Below are 6206 nucleotides of genomic sequence, written 5' to 3'. Positions count from 1 at the left end.
GATGGTTGTCTATCGTTCAACAAATAAGAAAAGACATGATTGATGTGATGTATATATATATATATATATTACGGCTTACCCAAAATGTCTGCAATCAATTCAATGATCTTTGGTCCGTGCAGGAAAATCAAATCAATTGGTTGCACAAAATGTCTGCAATCAATTCAATGATCTTCGGTCCGTGCAGGAAAATCAAATCAATTGGTTGCAATGATAGAGGGCCTAACCTTTATTGTAAAAACCAAGTATATATATATGGTAGCCCAATCTTGCCTCGTGTCTTTATTAATGGAATGCATTTCAAGCACAACGCCCAACCGTAAAATGTGCCCCTTGGGATTTGTTGTCCCATATTGTGAAAGCTTGAGTCCGGATCCTCAATCCGTGGGGAGCATTGATGCAATATTGTTGCTTCCATCATCATGCCAAATTGCTTCAATCATGCACACGAGCGAGATTCTTTTGTTGGATCTAAAATTTCATTTGATAATTTAATATCGACCATTAAATTTCAATTGTCGAGATTTCGATTCAATAGACCAAAGTCATTTGCTTGACAATCGGTGGAAGTTTTGAATTGTAATTGTTACAATTGTGATGTTTTATGTGGTCATGATTCTAATTGTGTGGTGTTTGTTATCTACATATTTTTTAGGGTAAGGCACAGTTGCAAATGCGGGGTAAAAAAAATAAACATGTAAGTCTTATATGTAATGGCGTGAGGAAGAAAAAAATGAAATAAAGGAATTTCGTAAAATCTCACATATTTTTTTTGTAAAATTTTGAAAAATATTGTGTGAAAAAATTAGCATACAACTTATTATTATTATTATTTTTTGAATGAATAAATAATTAAATTACTAGAACAACAAACAAAGGCACAATTACAAATAGAGGGGGGGAGACTAGTCAAGGATGGGACTGGATAGAAGAGGTGAGACTCCAAGAACTAACAATCAGCCTAATTCTTAAAGAGTCAGTAATAAGGAGACGAGGAAGAGAGTGAAGTTTCGAAAAAACATTGAAATAGTTGGCCTTCCAAATCAAATCACGAGATCAGGATTTGGAAGTCCATCTTCTCAAGTTATGCTCTCACCATAGATGATGAACAATGGCAGCAAAGACAAGCCTACCCACACGGTTGCAAATAGTTAGCATACTACCTTAACAGATAGACATCCTTAAATAAATTTGTTTGCCAACTTCCCCACCCTTGTGAATCAAATATGACACGTTGAAATTTTATGAAAAAAATCGTTTTTTCAAACTTTTTACCACTCATTTTTTCCCACTCCATGCACCTTTATTCCAACAAACAAACAGTGCCTAAAGGTATGGCTATTTGAATAGCGATTGCAAAGGAAAATAAAAATATTAGTGTTTTTACCGAAGAAAAACTTGGTGAGACAAACATTTTTTAGAAAAGACATTTATAAAGCTGATTAAAGAACTCAAAAATATTAGAATTATCATAGAAAATGTTAACATCAGTTTAGAATATGCCTAACTAAACAAAACAAGATCCCATAGAATCGATAACCGATCCAAAATTATATTATACTTTGACTGTTATCTGGAAAAATGTAACCAGAATCGGAAACATATTCAAAATCCACCATTTAAAATTGAATAAGAAAAAAATTCAAATGAATCTTGTAAGAATAGATCGAAGAGGCGTTGATGTTACCAATCGAGTGACTTGGACACATTACTATCTCCGATCGGGACTTTCCATAAGTGGATCTTGTGTACGTGGCAAAGCGGATTCGGAATTGACCCGTCGAGTGCATGCCAACGGGAAACACGTCAGGAATCATGCATAAGATGTGACATCGTGTAATAGCGCAACAACAATTGGCAGTTAAATATAATAAATGCCAGCAATCTACTCAGCGCCTTTCTTCCCCATTGGCCTCTCCCTCTCTCTCAGTCTCCTCATGCAGATCAACCGACTTTCTCTCTTGGTTTCTACTTTCTAGCTTCTTCCCTTTCACTTTAGTCGTTTTCAGTTTCTGAATCCTCTCTCTCCATCTTTCTCCCCCTCTTCTCTTCTAGTAGAGATAGAGTGGTGAGGAAGGTTTGTCTCAGCTGTAGTAATGGTCGAAGACGGAAGACGTTCGAGTATGACTAAGGCTGGTGACCTCTGCAACTTCCTTAACGGGTTGAAACCGGCGATGGCGATGGTGCTGACCCAGCTGATCTTTGCGGGAGTCAATGTCTTCTATAAGCTTGCAACCATGGATGGGATGGACCTGCGGATCTTGATTGCTTACAGATACATCTTCGCCACCATTTTCTTTGCTCCACTTGCATTCTTCGTCGAAAGGTTTGCTGCTTTTGCCTTCCCGCACTCTTTTGATATATCTGAGTTAACCAATATGTCATGTTAGTCCTCAAAACAGCTCTTTTCTCTTTTGGTTGAAGAAGAAAATCTGAGACTGGTCATTTTAATTTCTTACTGATCACAGAAATAGCAGACCAAAGTTGACATGGATGGTCACCTTCCAAGCGTTTCTTTGCGGCTTATTTGGGTAACTCAAACATCCCACTACTGTTAGCAGTTCAGGAAGAAAATTTGAGAATTCAAATCTGCTATTTAAAATTAAACCTAAAAAACTTCAGTTTGCCCTAGTTTTCAAAAGGGACAGTTTCACATGGTCTGGTTTCGATTTCATAAAAACTTGCCGTTTCAAATCAAACTGTGAACCCCAAAAAGAAAATAATAATGTATACTTGTTCTTTTTTTCCCATTTTCCGAGGTTATGCAATAAATAAAGGTTACGTTGCTGAAGTCATATTCTCTTTCCAAATTTTCTTCATGGTAGCAGCCTACCAGGTTATGTCGACTTCAAGCAGTCTTCAAAGCCCCTTTTTATAACATACAACTATGCTTTCCAAGTTCTACCACAAAAGAAAAAACTATGCTTTCTAAGGGGTGGTGCAAACATTCCTGCCCCAAGGACATCTTGGTAATTTTTTACATGATTTTTCCCTAGAATTGATCTGCCGAATGTCCAAGTGGGCAATTTTATTACGCCCAACAAAAAAAAGAAAAAAAGAATCATGTTTGTGACCTTGTCTCATTTTCACTTTCTTCAATTTTATCCATCAGGGGAACTTTGGCTCAAAACCTATATTTGTCAAGCTTAACTTTGACGTCAGTGACATTTGCAGCAGCCATGACAAACCTTATTCCAGCCGTAACCTACATCTTGGCTGGGATTCTCGGGTAGGCTTTGAGCTTTTCATTTGGATAGAATATTAATGGCATTTTCTTCTGCATACTGATCGATAACCCTATATATATATTTACTCACTGATTGCCCAAAGATTAGAGAAACTAGGGATTCGGACATTAGAGGGGAAAGCGAAGATGATAGGGACCGCCATAGGCATAGGAGGGGCAATGGTACTGACCTTGTACAAAGGGGCAGAGATCAACATTTGGTTAACCGGCGTTGACCTTACTCGTGGGTTTGGGATGCCTGCAGCTTCACACAGAGACTTTGGAAGTCGCATATTGGGCTCACTACTGGCTCTTGGTTGTTGTTTCTCCTATGCAATCTGGTTAATTGTTCAGGTGTGATTTTTTGTAATGAGGTTAATTTGAAGTAGAAAACCCACAATGTTGCCGTTCTATATCTACTAACAATTATGTATTTCCCCCTTTTTGGATCGGTTTTATTTTCTTTCTAGGCTAAGATGATCAAGAGCTACCCATGCTACTTATCTTGCTCGGCCCTAATGTGTTTGATGGGTTCAATAACGGGTGTCATTTATGCTCTGTGCATGGAGAGGAAGTGGGAAGAATGGAAGCTTGGATGGAACATCAGGCTTTGGACCGTGGCTTATGCGGTATGAGATGGATTCTAGATATGAACGATAAAGATGTAGCTTTTGTTTGATAGTTTAATTGATCCTTTTTGTTCTTTGATTGATGGTTTATAAGAAGTGAAGCCCAACTATGATTGATGGTTGGATGTGTTGAGAGGTTATGATCGATAATTCTTGTAGGGAATAATGGCATCAGGGCTGATGTTCACGTTGACAACATGGGGTTCAAGAGCTAGAGGTCCACTCTTTGTGTCAATTTTCAACCCTTTAGGAGTAGTGTTGGTGGCCATCGTAGATTCCCTGCTTCTTAATGAGAAACTGCATGTTGGAAGGTAAAGATGGGCGCGCAACTCTTGAATTCTAGAATTGCCTGTAACTTTAAACTTTGATCGAGAGATTAATTTATAGTTCATTCTTCTAATTGCAGTATTGCAGGGGCAGCATTGATAGTGGTTGGACTCTATGTGGTGCTTTGGGGGAAGGGTAAGGAGGTGATGAAGACGTCTGATCAGCTTATGTTGTCTAAAGAAGCAAAGGAAATTGAGGTGGGTGCCAATGGTAGCACCCTTTCTTCTTCTTCTTCTTCTCCTACTACCATTGACTTACACCTCCATCAACAACAACCCTAACAATTCACATTTCAATTGAATGATCGATGCTGCTTTCAAATTTGACCAGATTAGTTTCTCCAGCTCTATTAACAACGGCAGATAGATGCAGGTGGAGGAAGAGGAAGAGGAAGAAGTGGTGTTCCTGTTCCATCAAGAGCCATATTTAGGCCGTTCATATATAGTTGTTATTTAATATTTACAAGAGACACTATAGTTTAGTAGGTGCATAAATTAGACAATAAAGCAGTATTTTATATATTCAGTCCCCTCATCTGACTCTTCATAACAAGTTGCTACCTTTACCTTACGTTATGGTAGTGGTGGTGGTGCCTACTACATATATATGGCCCCAGCTAGGCAACTACAATGTCATGTTTGCGTTTCAATTGGGCTTAATTGACTTGGTTTTATAAAGCATAATGGGCTTTTGTATGTGGGCCGAGCTGGACCTAAAATACATTATACATTATTATTTACTATTCGTTGACATGACTGTATGTGTTGGGCAGAAATACACGACTATATTTTACATGCGTAAGTAGGTAAAGGCGAGAGAAGATGAGTAACACCTACACAAGCGAGAAATTCTATATAAAGAGAAACAAAAATTATAAACAACAAATTTAGGGATCCAAATGTAATCATATAATCATTTTAGAAACAGTTAAGAGGTAGTGGCGCATTCGCTTCAAGCGTGTTGGTTGTGGAGCGAACAAAGTTGTTTACTGGATGACAAAGGTGGAGTTCAGTCCAGAGACCTCTTCGATGTTTTTGGAGTTGAAGGAAGTCCTTTAAAGCATATCTAGCATATCTTCTAGTGTAATTCTTATGTTTTTGGATCCTTGTACCCTGTTTTTTTACCCCCAAAAGGTTGAATGTTGAACTTCTCCCCACTCACTATTTCCAAGTTAAATCCTTGATGGCTGGGCAGTGCTATTTGCACATAAACACTCAAAACCTAATTGTTGTTCTGTGCACTCTCTTCTTGAGTACTTACCGAACCGAGTTGAGGAGGACGGGGGGACAATCGAGACCAATTTTTTCCCCTTGATATGTAGACAACAACTTTGGGCCCCCCCCCAAAACCGGCCCAACCGGCCCCTGGTTGCCCCTCCGTGGGGTTATAAAAACTCGGAGTTGAAGCAAAGCACTTACACCATACATTTATGTGGCAGAGTCTCAAATGACAATCCCACCGTGCATTAAGCAAGCGTAGCTATCATAGAAAATGTTGTCCAAAGAAGATTGGAGACTTCAAAACGGGATTCTTGAGTTTTTTTATGAATTGGGTCTTAATACAATTATTTAGACTAATCAACATGTGAATAATATTTAAGTGCCATTTAAAGTTCTTCCATCCAGGCAGTTAGATTGTTGGCGACAAAGTTGTTACCTCATCATTGTACCAGATTTCATGTAATGTGATGCCATCAAGTATTCCACCAATTATCACTTGTGCCCTTGTTCTCTTGCTAATGATACCTTTATTTCAGGTCAATCCTTGATGGTGGTCGTGCTATTTGCACATAAACACTCACACCTAATTGTGTTCAGACGCTCCATGCGTACCGAGGTTGAGGGGGAGGTCTATATTCAGATTTTTTTTTTATAGAAAACCCTTCAGAAAGCACTTACACATCATTAATATAGATAAGTGTCCTAATGTTTCTCACAATAAACAAATGTTGATATTTCATCACGGGGTTAGATTGCGACATCAGCACGATCATGTAAGTGATTCCGTGTCTCAAGTGTCCACCA

General features: G+C 38.5%; 1 pseudogene across 1 annotated transcript; it reads left to right on the top strand.

Moving 5' to 3' along the window:
- Positions 1–1922: 1922 nt before the first annotated feature.
- LOC149027420 (WAT1-related protein At1g68170-like) lies at positions 1923–4867 on the top strand (annotated as a pseudogene). The gene is made up of 7 exons (XR_016171988.1): positions 1923–2326; positions 2469–2531; positions 3113–3229; positions 3331–3580; positions 3697–3855; positions 4015–4166; positions 4262–4867. The product of XR_016171988.1 is annotated as a WAT1-related protein At1g68170-like (transcript).
- Positions 4868–6206: the final 1339 nt, after the last annotated feature.

Source organism: Hakea prostrata, chromosome 1 (assembly GCF_041222555.1).
Source record: "Hakea prostrata isolate BN-2017 chromosome 1, UWA_Hpros_2, whole genome shotgun sequence".
NCBI lineage: Eukaryota > Viridiplantae > Streptophyta > Magnoliopsida > Proteales > Proteaceae > Hakea > Hakea prostrata.
Note: the sequence above shows the minus strand (reverse complement) of the source record. Positions and strands in the feature narration are given on the sequence as shown.